This window comes from Salmo salar, chromosome 18 (genome assembly GCF_965601325.2).
Source record: "Salmo salar chromosome 18, fSalSal1, whole genome shotgun sequence".
NCBI classification, from domain to species: domain Eukaryota; kingdom Metazoa; phylum Chordata; class Actinopteri; order Salmoniformes; family Salmonidae; genus Salmo; species Salmo salar.
In genome coordinates this window covers 84,072,343-84,092,771 of record NC_138308.1, presented here as the reverse complement: position 1 = coordinate 84,092,771, position 20,429 = coordinate 84,072,343, and the positions used below count along the sequence as shown (strand labels likewise).

The window sequence follows — 20,429 nt, the reverse complement described above, 5'->3', positions numbered from 1 at the left end:
AGTCCTGGGAGTGCATTCTGACGAAGAACAGCAAAGGTAATCCAATTTTTCTTATAGTAATTCTGAGTTTAGTCAGCACCAAACTTGGTGGGTGTCAAATTAGCTAGCCTGTGATGGCCGAGCTATCTACTCAGAATATTGCAAAATGTGCTTTCGCCGAAAAGCTATTTTAAAATCTGACACCGCGATTGCATAAAGCAGTTCTGTATCTATAATTCTTAAAATAATTGTTATGTTTTTTGTAAACGTTTATCGTGAGTAATTTAGTAAATTCGGTGGGTATGCTAGTTCTGAACATCACATGCTAATGTAAAAAGCTTTGATATAAATATGAACTTGATTGAACAAAACATGCATGTATTGTATAACATAATGTCCAAGGAGTGTCATCTGATGAAGATCATCAAAGGTTAGTGCTGCATTTAGCTGTGGTTTTGGTTTTTGTGACATATATGCTTGCTTTGAAAATGGCTGTGTGATTATTTTTGGCAGGGTACTCTCCTGACATAATCTAATGTTTTGCTTTCGCTGTAAAGCCTTTTTGAAATCGGACAATGTGGTTAGATTAACGAGAGTCTTGTCTTTAAAATGGTTTAAAATAGTTGATTGTTTGAGAAAATTGAATTGTGGTATTTTAGTTGGTTTTGTATTTCGCGCCGTGCGATGCCATTGGCTGTTGGCTAGGGGTTCCGCAGGCGTAACGGCGTTCCGCTAGCGTAACGATTGTCCTTAACAGGTTAACTGCCAGGAGTTCCCGGTTTCCAATGTCAAAATTCCTCTCTGCAGGTGAGAGCTTACGGGAAAACAATACACATGGGTGGACCTTCGGTGGAGGTGAGAGTGGTGAGAGGTGCTGCCAGACGGCTGTAGTTGCAGATGAAACGTCTGTAAATATTTGCAAACCCCAGGAAACGCTGTAGCTGTTTCAGGTTGGAGGGCGCAGGACACCCTGTGACTGCCATGACCTTGGCGGGGTCCATACATAACTGTCCCTGTGCAATAATATAACCCAGGAAAGACACTGAGGCAGCATGGAACTCACATTTTTCAGCTTTAACAAAAAGCTTATTCTCCTACAGCCGTTGAAGAACTTGGCGAATGTGTTTCTGGTGAGCCTCAGAGTCCTTGGGAAAAATCAGGATGTCATCTAAATAGACAAAAATGAAGCGTCCAATCACATCCCTAAGCACATCATTGACTAGGTTCTGGAAAACAGTAGGGGCGTTAGTAAGACCAAAAGGCATGACCAAATACTCAAAGTGACCAAGTGGGGTGTTGAACACAGTCTTCCAGTCTTCCAGTCCCCCTCTCTTATGTGAACAAGGTGGTAGGCATTCCAGAGGTCGAGTTTGGTAAACACCGTGACACCATGGAGGGGGGCAAACGCAGAGCCGATGAGTGGCAAGGGATACTTGTTCTTTACTTTTATATTATTCAGCCCACGGAAGTCTATACACGGGCTCAGTGACCCATCCTTCTTCTTCACAAAGAAAAACCCAGCACCCACCGGGGAGAAAGATGACTTGATAAGTCCTGCAGCCAGAGAATCCTGGATGTATCTCTCCATAGCCTCTTGCTCAGGGCGAGAGAGGTTAAACAACCGGCTACCGGGGAGAGGAACTCCAGGCTGGAGGTCAATGGCGCAGTTGTACGGCCGATGAGGCGACAGCGACCGGGCGTGATGCTTGCTGAACACAGGAGCTAGATCGTGATACTCGGGAGGAACTGATGACAGGTTCGGAGGTTCTGGAATGAACTGGGGCACAGACAAGGCAGGGGCAAGGGCAGAATGTAGACAATTAGAGTGACAAAATGAACTCCAAGTGGTTACCTTTCCAGCAGTCCAGTCAATCTGTGGGTTGTGTAGCTTTAACCATGGATGGCCAAGAACCAGGGGAGTGTAAGGACAGTCGATTATGTGGAAACTGATCTTATCCTGGTTATTTCCAGAGAGAGACGCAGGATGACAGGGACGGTTCTCTCACAGACACGGGCGAGGAGCGTTGGCATCGAGGGGTGAATCGAGTGGGACAGTGTCCAGGCCCAACTGGGTAATGACACCTTGGTCCAGGAAGCTCTCATCGGCGCCCGAATCGATGAGAACAGACAGAGGAAAAGTCTGGCTCTGCCACACAAGGTTGCCTTCAAGCAGGGGTCTGGGGAAAAATGGGCAGGTGATTTGGCTCAACAGTATATCCCCCACTACTGCCGAGCCCCCTCTTTAACTGGACGCAGGGAACAAGTGGAGACAAAGTGGCCAACCTGGCCACAGTATAGGCAGCTCCTAGCACTGATTCGTCGTTGCGTCTCCTCTGGAGAGAGACGGGCCCGGCCGAGCTGCATGGGTTCAGGATCTGGAAGAGCCTTGGGATGGGATGCAGTCGGAGAAGGAGGACAAGGCACTGGAGCAGATGTTATGGGGCATGCAACCATACCTAACCTCTCCCTCCGACGCTCACGGAGACAGTTGTCGATGCGGATAGCGACAGAGATGAGTTCATCAAGTCCATTAGGCTCATCCCTGGACACCAACTCGTCCTTGAGGGTCTCCGTGAGCGCGTTCTGGAATGCTCCCTGAAGGGCCTCCTCATTCCAGCCGCTCTCAGCGGCGAGGGTGCGAAACTCACATGCCATCTCAGCAACAACATGGGGGCCTTGACGGAGGGACACAGTCTGGGCCGTCTGCATTTCTGCCTGTCTATTGTCACTGTCTGTCTGTCTCTTGTGTCTCTGTCCACCCCTCCCTCCGTCTGTCTCTCTCCATGTCTGGCAGTGACTAACTGTGAGGTCCTTTACATCAGCTGTACTGTATATGCCACACCAGTTCCCCTAAAATGACCACAACGCTTCTGAAAATGTAATGCTGAGTGAATGCATGTTCTTGTTCTGTCTGTCTTTCTGTCTGCCCATCCGTCTGTACTAGCAAACTAATGTTATCAAATCCTTACAAGGTCCAGCCACAGCCCAAATAAAAGTCAAATAATCCCCAAATCAGAATGTGATGAAAATGTCTCTGATGTCATTCTGGGAAAGTATCTTCCTCTCTCTCATCCTAATCATCATCCTAATCGTCTTGTTACAACCATTATGATTTTTGCAGAGTGCTTTGACTGCAATGCATGACTATGGGTTATTACTTTCCCTTTTAACTATCATTCAATTAGCTGGTGGATGGTCTTTGGTATACTATCCAGCCATAGATATTCTATTCTATGATGAAGAGACATTCTAGAACGCTCCGCCAAGGGAGATTAGGCGCCAAATGAAGCCAGAGTTTGATCTACCAGTCTCTCCTCCTCTGTGGCTTTTCGCTTCTCCGTGGTTTGCGGGTGTGACAGACTGTGTTAGCTGTCAATCTATGACTACAGCATGACAGACTGTGTTAGCTGTCAATCTATGACTACAGCATGACAGACTGTGTTAGCTGTCAATCTATGACTACAGCATGACAGACTGTGTTAGCTGTCAATCTATGACTACAGCGGGACAGACTGTGTTAGCTGTCAATCTATGACTACAGCGTGACAGAATGTGTTATGACTACAGCGTGAAAGACTGTGTTAGCTGTCAATCTATGACTACAGCGGGACAGACTGTGTTAGCTGTCAATCTATGACTACAGCGTGACAGAATGTGTTATGACTACAGCGTGAAAGACTGTGTTAGCTGTCAATCTATGACTACAGCGTGACAGACTGTGTTAGCTGTCAATCTATGAATACAGCGGGACAGACTGTGTTAGCTGTCAATCTATGACTACAGCGTGACAGAATGTGTTATGACTACAGCGTGACAGACTGTGTTAGCTGTCAATCTATGACTACAGCGTGACAGACTGTGTTAGCTGTCAATCTATGAATACAGCGGGACAGACTGTGTTAGCTGTCAATCTATGACTACAGCGTGACAGAATGTGTTATGACTACAGCGGGACAGACTGTGTTAGCTGTCAATCTATGACTACAGCGGGACAGACTGTGTTAGCTGTCAATCTATGAATACAGCGGGACAGACTGTGTTAGCTGTCAATCTATGACTACAGCGTGACAGAATGTGTTATGACTACAGCGTGACAGACTGTGTTAGCTGTCAATCTATGACTACAGCGGGACAGACTGTGTTAGCTGTCAATCTATGACTACAGCGGGACAGACTGTGTTAGCTGTCAATCTATGACTACAGCGTGACAGAATGTGTTATGACTACAGCGTGACAGACTGTGTTAGCTGTCAATCTATGAATACAGCGGGACAGACTGTGTTAGCTGTCAATCTATGACTACAGCGTGACAGAATGTGTTATGACTACAGCGTGACAGACTGTGTTAGCTGTCAATCTATGACTACAGCGGGACAGACTGTGTTAGCTGTCAATCTATGACTACAGCGGGACAGACTGTGTGCCTCGTCCTAATGTCTCGCTAGGTCTCATTGTCTGCTCATGTTTCTTAATTTCCCCAATTCTTATCACCCACGGCAACATGACCAATGAAAACAATAATCTCTCCCTCTCCTTCCCGCTGTTCCCTTTCTCTCTCTGTCTCATTTCCCTCCCTCTCTCCCTCTCTCCCTCCCTCTCTCCATCTATGTCAGGGCTTTTTCATTCCACTGCTGTCATTCCTTAATTCTCTCCCCTCCGACTGTACCTCTCACTCCCTCTCCTCTCCTCTCTTCACCTCTTCTCCTCTCTCCATCTCGCTCTCCCATACTCTGTCTGTTTGCCATGCAGTGCTATGTCTCTCTCTCTCTCCCAAGCATCATGTGTGTCTGACTGAACGTATGAACTAGCTCTCAATCAGTGCATTCCCTTTAAGCCCAAAGCTGGTTCAGTGTGTGTCTGAGAGAGGGGGAGGGGGAGAGATTGGTAAAAAGTGGGATAAAGATTATATGTATTCATGTGTATTTACCATATGTGCGTATGTGTGTGTGTGTTCTGACTCATAGTTAATCGTAAGGCAGTGTAGATGCACTTCCTCAAAAGTGGATCGGCGATGGCTAGAAGTCCGGTGACGTCGACCGCTGAACAAGGAGAGGAACCGACTTCGGCGGAAGTCGTGACATATGGGCGATTCACAATATATATCTCATTTAAAAAAATATAATTCTCTCAATAAGCTTTGTTGTACAATTAATGGTCAACACACTGCATTTCAAAGAGTCAGGAATAATCTAATGAATTTATAACTAAGCTAAATATAAACCTTTCACAACCATAAGACCCACTAAAAATGGTATTATTATATCAAAATAATTCAACCTGCTTTATCTGTAATAATCACTGATTTGGCTTTCAAGTCTATGAAAACGTACCTTTTTTGTTACAAATGTAACCAGAACCATGCATAATGCACATTCAACTAATAATTGTATTAGGCATTATAGAACATTAACACAGGTCTGATAAACAGTCTCTCAAGCACAAGCCCACGTGTTAGTGAGTATCCAGCTAATCTTTATCTTTCTAGTTTCAGCAACTTCTCTATTTGCTAGCTAACACACAGCAGAGAAGGAGCAAAGGAGACGAGACCAAAAATACAATATGAGAACAAGCAGACAAACGCTCATGGAAACGATACAGGAATTTGGAATATTGCGCAAAAACATACATTCAAATTAAGGCAATTAATTGAATTCAAATACGTGTCAATGTTCGGAGATCTATTGAAGAGACAACAGAGAGGGGCGATGAAAGAGAGAGTCATCAACAACTGAGAGGGACACCTGGCTCTCAACAGAAGACAGGCTACGTGCACACTGCCCACAAAATTAGGTGGAAACTGAGCTAACCTCCTGCCAAATGTATGACCATATTAGAGACACATATTTTCCTCAGATTACACAGATCCACAAAGAACTTGAAAACAAACCCAATTTTGATAAACTCCCATATCTATTGGGTGAAATACCACAGTGGGCCAACACAGCAGCAATATTTGTGACCTGTTGCCACAAGAAAAGGGCAACCAGTGAAGAACAAACACCATTGTAAATACAACCCATATTTATGTGTATTTATTTTGTACTTAACTATTTGCACATCGTTACAACACTGTATATATAAATAATATGACATTTTAAATGTATTTATTCTTTTGGAACTTCTGTGAGTGTAATGTTTACTGTTCATTTTTATTGATTTCACTTTTGTTTATTATCTACTTCCCTTGCTTTGGCAATGTTAACATCTGTTTCCCATGCCAATAAAACCCTTAATTGAAATCGAATTGAGAGAGAGAGAGAGAGAGAGAGAGAGAGCGCGAGAGAGAGACAGAGAGAGAGAGAGAGAGAGAGAGAGAGAGAGAGAGAGAGAGAGAGAGAAAGAGAGAGACAGAGAGAGAGACAGAGAGAGAGAGCGCGAGAGAGAGACAGAGAGAGAGAGCGCGAGAGAGAGAGAGCGCGAGAGAGAGAGAGAGCGAGGGGGGGTGAAAGAGAGTCAACAACAACTTAGAGAGGGAGTCAAAGAGAGTGAGAAAGAGAGGGAGAGCAGGAGGAGAGAGGAAAGAGAGAGATGGAGAGAGATCAGGATTAAAGAGAGAAAGATAAAAGAGAGGGAGAGCGGGAGGAGAGCAGAGAGAGAGAGGACAGAGAGAGCAGCCCCTGAAGGAGGATGTTAACTTCTGTTCAGTACAGTGGCTGTACGCTCCACATCTGGAGAAAGAAAGCCCTCTTATCCAATTTTCATGTGGGTGGGAAGTTCAAATGGATTGTTCTGACCTCACAAAACAACCAAAACGTCTTAGGCCTAAACCTCACAAAACAACCAAAACGTCTTAGGCCTAAACCTCACAAAACAACCAAAACGTCTTAGGCCTAAACCTCACAATACAACCAAAACGTCTTAGGCCTAAACCTCACAATACCACCAAAACGTCTTAGGCCTAAACCTCACAATACAACCAAAACGTCTTAGGCCTAAACCTCAATATACAACCAAAACGTCTTAGGCCTAAACCTCACAATACAACCAAAACGTCTTAGGCCTAAACCTCACAATACAACCAAAATGTCTTAGGCCTAAACCTCACAATACAACCAAAACGTCTTAGGCCTAAACCTCACAATACAACCAAAACGTCTTAGGCCTAAACCTCACAATACAACCAAAACGTCTTAGGCCTAAACCTCAATATACAACCAAAATGTCTTAGGCCTAAACCTCACAAAACAACCAAAACGTCTTAGGCCTAAACCTCAATATACAACCAAAATGTCTTAGGCCTAAACCTCACAATACAACCAAAACGTCTTAGGCCTTGACCTCACAATACAACCAAAACGTCTTAGGCCTAAACCTCACAATACCACCAAAACGTCTTAGGCCTAAACCTCAATATACAACCAAAACGTCTTAGGCCTTGACCTCACAATACAACCAAAATGTCTTAGGCCTAAACCTCAATATACAACCAAAATGTCTTAGGCCTAAACCTCACAATACAACCAAAACGTCTTAGGCCTTGACCTCACAATACAACCAAAACGTCTTAGGCCTAAACCTCACAATACCACCAAAACGTCTTAGGCCTAAACCTCACAATACAACCAAAACGTCTTAGGCCTTGACCTCACAATACAACCAAAATGTCTTAGGCCTAAACCTCAATATACAACCAAAACGTCTTAGGCCTAGACCTTAACTCTTCAAGACAGAAATGATACAGCAAAAGTGGGATATATAACTACATGTTAGACTATAGACCAGTTCCCTTTTTATTCTTCTTAAGAAGGACAAACTGAAAATGAAAGGCAGTGTTCATAGTCAAGCTGTGCTCTGTCTAAACTGCAGCTCTGACAAGAGGCAGAGACGGCTTCAAACTTCATGGCTAAGCCAAAATGTTTTAGTTTTTTTTAATCATAAAGTAACACCTTTTATTGACTTTTTATAGAATTTTCTATTTTCTCCACGAGTGTCTGACTATCCTCTGTAGCCAAGGACAGCCCCGCTCCTCAACTCATGTCACCTTGGTTGGACTGTGAGGTAGCGAAAAGCGACAAAGCAGCAACAGACTAGCGACAGAATAGGTTGTCCTGTGCAGTAGAGCTGGTGAGAACAGTAATGGTGCCTGTGGTAATAACACAGAGAGCAGCAGTGGTAACAGTGGTAGCAGTGGTAACAGTAGTAACAGTGGTAACAGTGGTAACAGTGGTAACAGTGGTAGCAGTGGTAACAGTAGTAACAGTGGTAACAGTAGTAACAGTGGTAACAGTGGTAACAGTGGTAACAGTAGTAACAGTGGTAACAGTGGTAACAGTGGTAACAGTGGTAACAGTAGTAACAGTGGTAACAGTGGTAACAGTGGTAACAGTGGTAACAGTAGTAACAGTGGTAACAGTGGTAACAGTGGTAACAGTGGTAACAGTAGTAACAGTGGTAACAGTGGTAACAGTGGTAACAGTGGTAACAGTAGTAACAGTGGTAACAGTGGTAACAGTGGTAACAGTGGTAACAGTGGTAACAGTAGTAACAGTGGTAACAGTGGTAACAGTGGTAACAGTGGTAACAGTGGTAACAGTGGTAACAGTAGTAACAGTGGTAACAGTGGTAACAGTAGTAACAGTGGTAACAGTGGTAACAGTGGTAACAGTGGTAACAGTGGTAACAGTAGTAACAGTGGTAACAGTGGTAACAGTGGTAACAGTGGTAACAGTGGTAACAGTGGTAACAGTGGTAACAGTGGTAACAGTGGTAACAGTAGTAACAGTGGTAACAGTGGTAACAGTGGTAACAGTAGTAACAGTAGTAACAGTGGTAACAGTGGTAACAGTGGTAACAGTGGCAGCAGGTGAATGTGTGTGCATGTGTGTAACAGCCAAGGCCTCCTCACACACAGGTAGCCTAGTGGTTAGAGTGTTGGACTAGTAACCGAAAGGTTGCTAGATCAAATCCCTGAGCTGACAAGGCCTTGTTCTCCCCCTGAACAAGGCAGTTAACCCACTGTTCCTAGGCTGTCATTGTAAATCAGAATTTGTTCTTAACTGACTTGCCTAGTTAAATAAAGGTTAAAAAACAGACTGCTGTCTGAGAGCTAATACTCTATAGGGTTAAAGACACACCAGGAACCCTCCTCCCTCTGTGGCCTGTAGATGCTCAATCACCTGCTGACACCAAGCCTGCAGCAAGAAACAGACATAAAGTACTCCTTATGTTATCAACCACTAGGCTAATGTACTGATGTACTGATGTACTGATGTACTAATATACTGATGTACGAGGTGCTGTGAAATATATATTGTATGATTATGAAACACAGTGTCCTTCAGGTGCGTGGTGTCCACAGAGATGTTCAGTGAATATACCTTGTGAATGCAGACACTGTGAATGAACTGACACCAGCACGGTCAACAGCGAAGGAGAGTCATACATGAAGTGGTGGCAGTCCCATGCCCAGCCCACATACACATACACTGACTGTACACATAGGAGCAAGGAGGATTCTGTATCTCTGTCCGTACACACACACACACACACACACACACACACACACACACACACACACACACACACACACACACGCACACACAAAGGGTTGTGCTGCAGTCTCAATAGATGGGTTAAAACTGTCTGATTCAAGAACTGCCTTCTCTCTCTCTGTCTCTATCTGTCTCTATCTGTTTCTATCTGTCTCTCTCTGTCTCTATCTGTTTCTATCTGTCTCTATCTGTTTCTATCTGTCTCTATCTGTTTCTATCTGTTTCTATCTGTCTCTATCTGTTTCTATCTGTCTCTATCTGTTTCTATCTGTTTCTATCTGTCTCTATCTGTTTCTATCTGTCTCTATCTGTTTCTATCTGTTTCTATCTGTCTCTATCGGTTTCTATCTGTCTCTATCTGTTTCTATCTGTCTCTATCTGTTTCTATCTGTTTCTATCTGTCTCTATCTGTTTCTATCTGTTTCTATCTGTCTCTATCTGTTTCAATCTGTCTCTCTCTGTCTCTATCTGTTTCTATCTGTTTCTATCTGTCTCTATCTGTTTCAATCTGTCTCTCTCTGTCTCTATCTGTTTCTATCTGTTTCTATCTGTTTCTATCTGTCTCTATCTGTTTCTATCTGTTTCTATCTGTCTCTATCTGTTTCTATCTGTTTCTATCTGTTTCTATCTGTCTCTCTCTCTCTGTCTCTCTCTCTGTCTCTATCTGTCTCTCTCTGTCTCTATCTGTTTCTGTCTCTCTCTCTGTCTCTCTCTGTTTCTATCTGTCTCTATCTGTTTCTATCTGTTTCTATCTGTTTCTATCTGTCTCTATCTGTTTCAATCTGTCTCTCTCTGTCTCTATCTGTTTCTATCTGTTTCTATCTGTTTCTATCTGTCTCTATCTGTTTCTATCTGTTTCTATCTGTCTCTATCTGTTTCTATCTGTCTCTCTCTGTCTCTCTCTGTCTCTATCTGTCTCTATCTGTTTCTATCTGTTTCTATCTGTCTCTATCTGTTTCTATCTGTCTCTATCTGTCTCTCTCTGTCTCTCTCTGTCTCTATCTGTTTCTGTCTCTCTCTCTGTCTCTATCTGTCTCTCTCTGTCTCTATCTGTTTCTGTCTGTCTCTATCTGTTTCTATCTGTCTCTCTCTGTCTCTATCTGTCTCTCTCTGTCTCTATCTGTCTCTATCTGTCTCTCTCTGTCTCTATCTGTCTCTCTCTGTCTCTATCTGTCTCTATCTGTCTCTATCTGTCTCTATCTGTCTCTATCTGTCTCTATCTGTCTCTATCTGTCTCTCTCTCTGTCTTTATCTGTCTCTATCTGTTTCTATCTGTCTCTCTCTGTCTCTATCTGTCTCTATCTGTTTCTATCTGTCTCTCTCTGTCTCTATCTGTCTCTCTCTCTGTCTTTATCTGTCTCTCTCTGTCTCTATCTGTCTCTATCTGTTTCTATCTCTCTCTCTGTCTCTATCTGTTTCTGTCTCTCTCTCCGTCTCTATCTGTCTCTCTCTGTCTCTATCTGTTTCTGTCTCTCTCTCTGTCTCTATCTGTCTCTCTCTGTCTCTATCTGTTTCTGTCTCTCTCTCTGTCTCTATCTGTCTCTCTCTGTCTCTATCTGTTTCTGTCTCTCTCTCTGTCTCTATCTGTCTCTCTCTGTCTCTATCTGTCTCTATCTGTCTCTATCTGTCTCTATCTGTTTCTGTCTCTCTCTCTGTCTCTATCTGTCTCTCTCTGTCTCTATCTGTTTCTATCTGTTTCTATCTGTCTCTCTCTGTCTCTATCTGTTTCTGTCTCTCTCTCTGTCTCTATCTGTCTCTATCTGTTTCTATCTGTTTCTGTCTCTCTCTCTGTCTCTATCTGTTTCTATCTGTTTCTATCTGTCTCTATCTGTCTCTATCTGTCTCTCTCTGTCTCTATCTGTTTCTATCTGTTTCTATCTGTTTCTATCTGTTTCTGTCTCTCTCTCTGTCTCTATCTGTCTCTCTCTGTCTCTATCTGTTTCTATCTGTTTCTATCTGTTTCTGTCTCTCTCTCTGTCTCTATCTGTTTCTGTCTCACTCTCTGTCTCTCTCTGTCTCTCACTGTTTCTGTCTCTCTCTCTGTCTCTCTCTGTCTCACTCTCTGTCTGTCTCTCTATCTCTATCTGTCTCTGTCTGTCTCTCTCTCTCTCTCTGTGTCTCTCTATCTCTATCTGTTTCTGTCTCACTCTCTGTCTCTGTCTCACTCTCTGTCTCTCTCTATCTCTCTCTGTCTCTATCTCTGTCTCACTCTCTCTCTGTCTGTCTATCTATCTCTATCTGTCTCTATCTGTTTCTGTTTCACTCTCTGTCTCTATATGTTTCTATCTGTTTCTATCTGTTTCTATCTGTTTCTATCTGTCTCTCTCTGTCTCTATCTGTTTCTATCTGTCTCTATCTGTTTCTATCTGTTTCTATCTGTCTCTATCTGTCTCTATCTGTTTCTATCTGTCTCTATCTGTTTCTATCTGTTTCTGTTTCACTCTCTGTCTCTATATGTTTCTATCTGTTTCTATCTGTTTCTATCTGTCTCTCTCTGTCTCTATCTGTCTCTATCTGTCTCTATCTGTTTCTATCTGTCTCTATCTGTTTCTATCTGTTTCTATCTGTTTCTATCTGTCTCTATCTGTTTCTATCTGTCTCTATCTGTCTCTCTCTGTCTCTATCTGTCTCTATCTGTTTCTATCTGTCTCTATCTGTTTCTATCTGTCTCACTCTCTGTCTCTATCTGTCTCTATCTGTTTCTATCTGTCTCTATCTGTCTCTCTCTGTCTCTATCTGTCTCTATCTGTTTCTATCTGTCTCTATCTGTTTCTATCTGTCTCACTCTCTGTCTCTCTCTGTCTCTATCTGTTTCTGTCTCTCTCTCTGTCTCTATCTGTTTCTGTCTCACTCTCTGTCTCTATCTCTGTCTCACTCTCTCTCTGTCTCACTCTCTCTCTGTCTGTCTGTCTCTCTATCTCTATCTGTCTCTCTCTCTCTGTGTCTCTTTCTGTCTGTCTCTCTATCTCTCTCTCTCTCTCTGTGTCTCTTTCTGTCTGTCTGTCTGTCTCTCTCTCTGTCTCTCTGTCTCTCTGTCTCTTGCTCTACTTCCCAGAGCCATGGGCAAGGACAAGGCTCAGTTCTCTCACTTTCGTAAGGAGGGCTGATTCTCTGATTCTCTGAATCTCCTCTAACTCTAACACACACAATCTCCCTGTCTCCCTGAGGCCAAGTCTGTCACATCCTCAACAAGTAAGTGCTAAATTCAACTTTCCACATTCACAGTAGCTGCATAAAGACCTGACTATGTCATAGAACTTATCACATTTCACAACGTTGCGCTCTCATTTGCATGTTATAAGCGCCGGGTTATCCAATCCAGCACCTTGCTCCCTCACCCCTCCCTGTGCTGAAGAGACCATGTGACTCCATATGTGGTACGGAGATAAGGGGAGGAGCTCAATAACCAAAACCTCACCACTTCTACAACCGTATATCCAACCTATCTTCCCCCCCGACACACCAGATCTCCTGAAATATCGACATATCTCGACTCGGAACCGAAAGGTTGCAAGATTGAATCCCTGAGCTGACAAGGTATAAATCTGTCGTTCTGCCCCTGAACAAGGCAGTTAACCCACTGTTCCTAGGCTGTCATTGTAAATAAGAATGTGTTCTTAACTGACTTGCCTGGTTAAATAAAGGTTAAATAAAGGTTAAAACACTTAATAGTAAAGGGTCTGTTATCCCCTCACCTTTGACCCTGTTCCTCCTTGTTATCCAAATAGAAAACTTTGCCTGAGCAAACACTTAATTCAACAACACACATTTGTCCTTTTCCTTATTCGAATACCTGTATCCCATTATAAACACCCCACCAGTAAAGACCACCCCCAACCTCTCACACAGACATTCCAACAGAGACATTAGTGACATTAACCTGGCGCACACAGAAAACACATGAATCACAGTTTCACTCATGACACAGAAAGTACACCCCTGTACAACTCCCGGGTCGACCCGTGCCAACCAGATATTAGTGGCCAGGGTTTCATGTAGGTCCCCGGACCTCTTTGGTACTGGGGGTTTGTAGAGCCCCCTCCATCTAAAACCCACCATACTCTCCGCCCCACACACCCCCTGCCACTGATGAGCCTTCACTCCTGTTAGGCTCCTAATGTTTTAAAACTATTTTTATATCAATTATCCTTTATTTAACTAGGCAAGTCAGTTAAGAACTTATTCTTATTTACAATGACGGCCTTCCTCAGACAAACCCTAACCTGGACAACGCTGTACCAATTGTGAGCCGCCCTATGGGACTCCCAATCATGGCCAGTTGTGATACAGCCCAGGATCGAACCAGGGTCTGTACTGACGCCTCTAGCACTGACATGCAGTGCCTTAGACCACCGCGTCACTCGGGAACCCCTTAACTTAATGCAGAGGTTGTAGAGGGCTTTACCTCCCACCCCCTCAAACTCCCCCAGGCTCGGAGTGTTCAAATCTAACAAGTCCTCCAGACCCCCTTGCCAGTCTCCAGTCTCTGCCGTCACCTGCAGTGGCGGAAACATTGGTGGCCCCTCCCCCTTTGTCTGCTCAAACACCCCCCTTACCGTCTCAGACAGTGCCTCCTGGACCTCCTCCAGGAATCTCTCCAGCAGCCTAAGAGATGTTAGTCTTGTTTGTTGTGCCAGGACATCCGGGGTTTTCAACCCCTCCTCTCCCAGCAGCCGCGGATGACCCTGCCTTAGTAAACCCACTGCCATCTGCAGGGTGGTCGACTGGACCCATCTCAAAAGGATGGCTCCTCCCACACCTACAGCCCAGGCTCCACACCCCCTTCTCGTGTGGGCCTTAGCAGCTGCCAGGCACTCAGCACTGCAGAGTAAGCGTCAGAGAGACCTGCTGTACTCAGACTCTCCAGCCTCATGAGGAACAGCTGCCGGTCCAACCCTAATCCGCCAGCTCTCCTCAGCAGCGTGCATGCTGGTTCCCTCCAGCCGACATCAGTATGGCCTTTAGTCGGAATGCAGCCACCCTGTTCTCCAGTTCCACCAGGCCCTGTCCTCCTTCGTGTACAGACATATACAACACTGCCAACCTCAGCCAGTGATGGCCCGACCAGAAAAAGCAGACCGGCGGGGGGTTGAGGACAGCCAGTCTTGAATCCACTGCCTGTGACAGCCCCTCCCAGTTCTTCCTGACCCACCTCTTTAAGCCCAGGTACACCCCCAAAATGTCAAGCCCTTCACAACCCCACTGCAAACCCCCTGAAAGCAGAGGGGCCCTCTCCCTCCATGCCCAACATAACAGAGCTTTTCTCTTGCCCCATGACTAGACCCAGTCTCATCTACACCACCATCTATAACCTGACTAGACCCAGCCTCATCTACACCACCATCCATAACATGACTAGACCCAGTCTCATCTACACCACCATCCATAACATGACTAGACCCAGTCTCAACTACACCACCATCCATAACATGACTAGACCCAGTCTCATCTACACCACCATCCATAACATGACTAGACCCAGTCTCATCTACACCACCATCCATAACATGACTAGACCCAGTCTCATCTACACCACCATCCATAACCTGACTAGACCCAGTCTCAACTACACCACCATCCATAACATGACTAGACCCAGTCTCATCTACACCACCATCCATAACATGACTAGACCCAGTCTCATCTACACCACCATCCATAACATGACTAGACCCATCGTCTACACCACCATCCATAACATGACTAGACCCAGTCTCATCTACACCACCATCCATAACCTGACTAGACCCAGTCTCATCTACACCACCATCTATAACATGACTAGACCCAGTCTCATCTACACCACCATCCATAACATGACTAGACCCAGTCTCATCTACACCACCATCTATAACATGACTAGACCCAGTCTCATCTACACCACCATCCATAACCTGACTAGACCCAGTCTCATCTACACCACCATCCATAACATGACTAGACCCAGTCTCATCTACACCACCATCCATAACATGACTAGACCCATCGTCTACACCACCATCTATAACCTGACTAGACCCAGTCTCATCTACACCACCATCTATAACCTGACTAGACCCAGCCTCATCTACACCACCACCATCTATAACCTGACTAGACCCAGCCTCATCTACACCACCATCCATAACCTGACTAGACCCAGCCTCATCTACACCACCATCCATAACATGACTAGACCCAGTCTCATCTACACCACCATCTATAACATGACTAGACCCAGCCTCATCTACACCACCATCCATAACCTGACTAGACCCAGTCTCACCTACACCACCATCTATAACATGACTAGACCCAGTCTCATCTACACCACCACCATCTATAACCTGACTAGACCCAGCCTCATCTACACCACCATCCATAACCTGACTAGACCCAGTCTCATCTACACCACCATCTATAACATGACTAGACCCAGCCTCATCTACACCACCATCTATAACCTGACTAGACCCAGCCTCATCTACACCACCATCTATAACCTGACTAGACCCAGCCTCATCTACACCACCATCCATAACATGACTAGACCCAGTCTCATCTACACCACCATCCATAACCTGACTAGACCCAGTCTCATCTACACCACCATCTATAACATGACTAGACCCAGCCTCATCTACACCACCATCCATAACCTGACTAGACCCAGCCTCATCTACACCACCATCTATAACCTGACTAGACCCATCAACTACACCACCATCCATAACCTGACTAGACCCAGTCTCATCTACACCACCATCTATAACATGACTAGACCCAGTCTCATCTACACCACCATCTATAACATGACTAGACCAATCCTCATCTACACCACCATGTATAACCTGACTAGACCCAGTCTCATCTACACCACCATCTATAACCTGACTAGACCCAGCCTCATCTACACCACCATCCATAACCTGACTAGACCCATCAACTACACCCCCATCCATAACATGACTAGACCCAGTCTCATCTACACCACCATCCATAACCTGACTCGACCCATCAACTACACCCCCATCCATAACATGACTAGACCCAGTCTCATCTACACCACCATCCATAACCTGACTAGACCCATCAACTACACCCCCATCCATAACATGACTAGACCCAGCGTCATCTACACCACCATCTATAACATGACTAGACCCAGACTCATCTACACCACCATCTATAACATGACTAGACCCAGCCTCATCTACACCACCATCCATAACCTGACTAGACCCAGTCTCATCTACACCACCATCTATAACATGACTAGACCCAGTCTCATCTACACCACCATCTATAACATGACTAGACCCAGCCTCACCTACACCACCATCCATAACCTGACTAGACCCAGTCTCATCTACACCACCATCCATAACCTGACAAGACCCAGCCTCATCTACACCACCATCCATAACATGACTAGACCCAGTCTCATCTACACAACCATCTATAACATGACTAGACCCAGTCTCATCTACACTACCATCTATAACATGACTAGACCCAGTCTCATCTACACCACCATCCATAACATGACTAGACTCAGTCTCATCTACACCACCATCCATAACATGACTAGACCCAGTCTCATCTACACCACCATCCATAACCTCACTAGACCCAGCCTCATCTACACCACCATCCATAACATGACTAGACCCAGTCTCATCTACACAACCATCCATAACCTGACTAGACCCAGTCTCATCTACACCACCATCTATAACATGACTAGACCCAGCCTCATCTACACCACCATCCATAACCTGACTAGACCCAGCCTCATCTACACCACCATCTATAACCTGACTAGACCCATCAACTACACCACCATCCATAACCTGACTAGACCCAGTCTCATCTACACCACCATCTATAACATGACTAGACCCAGTCTCATCTACACCACCATCTATAACATGACTAGACACATCCTCATCTACACCACCATCTATAACCTGACTAGACCCAGTCTCATCTACACCACCATCTATAACCTGACTAGACCCAGCCTCACCTACACCACCATCCATAACATGACTAGACCCAGTCTCATCTACACCACCATCCATAACATGACTAGACCCAGTCTCATCTACACCACCATCTATAACATGACTAGACCCAGCCTCACCTACACCACCATCCATAACATGACTAGACCCAGTCTCATCTACACCACCATCCATAACATGACAAGACCCAGTCTCATCTACACCACCATCTATAACATGACTAGACCCAGTCTCATCTACACCACCATCTATAACCTGACTAGACCCAGCCTCAACTACACCCCCATCCATAACATGACTAGACCCAGTCTCATCTACACCACCATCCATAACCTGACTAGACCCATCAACTACACCCCCATCCATAACATGACTAGACCCAGTCTCATCTACACCACCATCCATAACCTGACTAGACCCATCAACTACACCCCCATCCATAACATGACTAGACCCAGTCTCATCTACACCACCATCCATAACATGACTAGACCCAGTCTCATCTACGCCACCATCCATAACATGACTAGACCCATCGTCTACACCACCATCCATAACATGACTAGACCCAGCGTCATCTACACCACCATCTATAACATGACTAGACCCAGCCTCATCTACACCACCATCTATAACCTGACTAGACCCAGTCTCATCTACACCACCATCCATAACATGACTAGACCCAGTCTCATCTACACCACCATCTATAACATGACTAGACCCAGTCTCATCTACACCACCATCTATAACCTGACTAGACCCAGTCTCATCTACACCACCATCCATAACATGACTAGACCCAGTCTCATCTACACCACCATCTATAACCTGACTAGACCCAGTCTCATCTACACCACCATCCATAACCTGACTAGACCCAGTCTCATCTACACCACCATCCATAACCTGACTAGAGCAAGTCTCATCTACACCACCATGTATAACATGACTAGACCCAGCCTCATCTACACCACCATCCATAACCTGACTAGACCCAGTCTCATCTACACCACCATCTATAACATGACTAGACCCAGTCTCATCTACACCACCATCTATAACATGACTAGACCCAGCCTCACCTACACCACCATCCATAACCTGACTAGACCCAGTCTCAGCTACACCACCATCCATAACCTGACTAGACCCAGCCTCATCTACACCACCATCCATAACATGACTAGACCCAGTCTCATCTACACCACCATCCATAACCTGACTAGACCCAGTCTCATCTACACCACCATCTATAACATGACTAGACCCAGCCTCATCTACACCACCATCCATAACCTGACTAGACCCAGCCTCATCTACACCACCATCTATAACCTGACTAGACCCATCAACTACACCACCATCCATAACCTGACTAGACCCAGTCTCATCTACACCACCATCTATAACATGACTAGACCCAGTCTCATCTACACCACCATCTATAACATGACTAGACACATCCTCATCTACACCACCATCTATAACCTGACTAGACCCAGTCTCATCTACACCACCACCATCTATAACATGACTAGACCCAGCCTCATCTACACCACCATCTATAACCTGACTAGACCCAGCCTCATCTACACCACCATCCATAACCTGACTAGACCCATCAACTACACCCCCATCCATAACATGACTAGACCCAGTCTCATCTACACCACCATCCATAACCTGACTAGACCCATCAACTACACCCCCATCCATAACATGACTAGACCCAGTCTCATCTACACCACCATCCATAACCTGACTAGACCCATCAACTACACCCCCATCCATAACATGACTAGACCCAGCGTCATCTACACCACCATCTATAACATGACTAGACCCAGACTCATCTACACCACCATCTATAACATGACTAGACCCAGCCTCATCTACACCACCATCCATAACCTGACTAGACCCAGTCTCATCTACACCACAATCCATAACCTGACTAGACCCAGTCTCATCTACACCACCATGTATAACATGACTAGACCCAGCCTCATCTACACCACCATCCATAACCTGACTAGACCCAGTCTCATCTACACCACCATCTATAACATGACTAGACCCAGTCTCATCTACACCACCATCTATAACATGACTAGACCCAGCCTCACCTACACCACCATCCATAACATGACTAGACCCAGTCTCATCTACACCACCATCCATAACATGACTAGACCCAGCCTCACCTACACCACCATCCATAACCTGACTAGACCCATCCTCATCTACACCACCATCCATAACCTGACTAGACCCAGTCTCATCTACACCACCATCCATAACATGACTAGACCCAGCCTCATCTACACCACCATCCATAACCTGACTAGACCCAGTCTCATCTACACCACCATCCATAACCTGACTAGACCCAGCCTCACCTACACCACCATCCATAACCTGACTAGACCCATCCTCATCTACACCACCATCCATAACCTGACTAGACCCAGCCTCATCTACACCACCATCCATAACATGACTAGACCCAGTCTCATCTACACCACCATCTATAACATGACTAGACCCAGCCTCATCTACACCACCATCCATAACATGACTAGACCCAGTCTCATCTACACCACCATCCATAACATGACTAGACCCAGTCTCATCTACACCACCATCCATAACCTGACTAGACCCAGTCTCATCTACACCACCATCCATAACATGACTAGACCCAGTCTCATCTACACCACCATCCATAACATGACTAGACCCAGCCTCATCTACACCACCATCCATAACATGACTAGACCCAGTCTCATCTACACCACCATCCATAACCTGACTAGACCCAGTCTCATCTACACCACCATCCATAACATGACTAGACCCAGCCTCATCTACACCACCACCATCTATAACCTGACTAGACCCAGCCTCATCTACACCACCATCTATAACCTGACTAGACCCAGCCTCATCT

General features: G+C 45.2%; 1 protein-coding gene and 1 long non-coding RNA gene across 5 annotated transcripts in view; both read right to left on the bottom strand.

The window, feature by feature from the left end:
- The window catches only part of LOC106578017 (phosphofurin acidic cluster sorting protein 1), a 104,444-nt gene that overhangs the window by 61,025 nt on the left and 22,990 nt on the right, over positions 1-20,429 (bottom strand). The gene's annotated exons all lie outside the window — the stretch shown is intronic.
- On the bottom strand, positions 11,963-19,171 carry LOC145861778 (uncharacterized). 2 transcript variants are annotated; one of them, XR_014381428.1, is made up of 5 exons: positions 19,124-19,171; positions 17,596-18,697; positions 17,479-17,556; positions 16,415-17,130; positions 11,963-16,030 (listed from the first exon to the last, which is right to left on the bottom strand). It is a non-coding gene; the product is annotated as an uncharacterized LOC145861778 (long non-coding RNA). The 2 variants fall into 2 exon arrangements; XR_014381427.1 differs by having other exon boundaries at positions 17,479-18,697.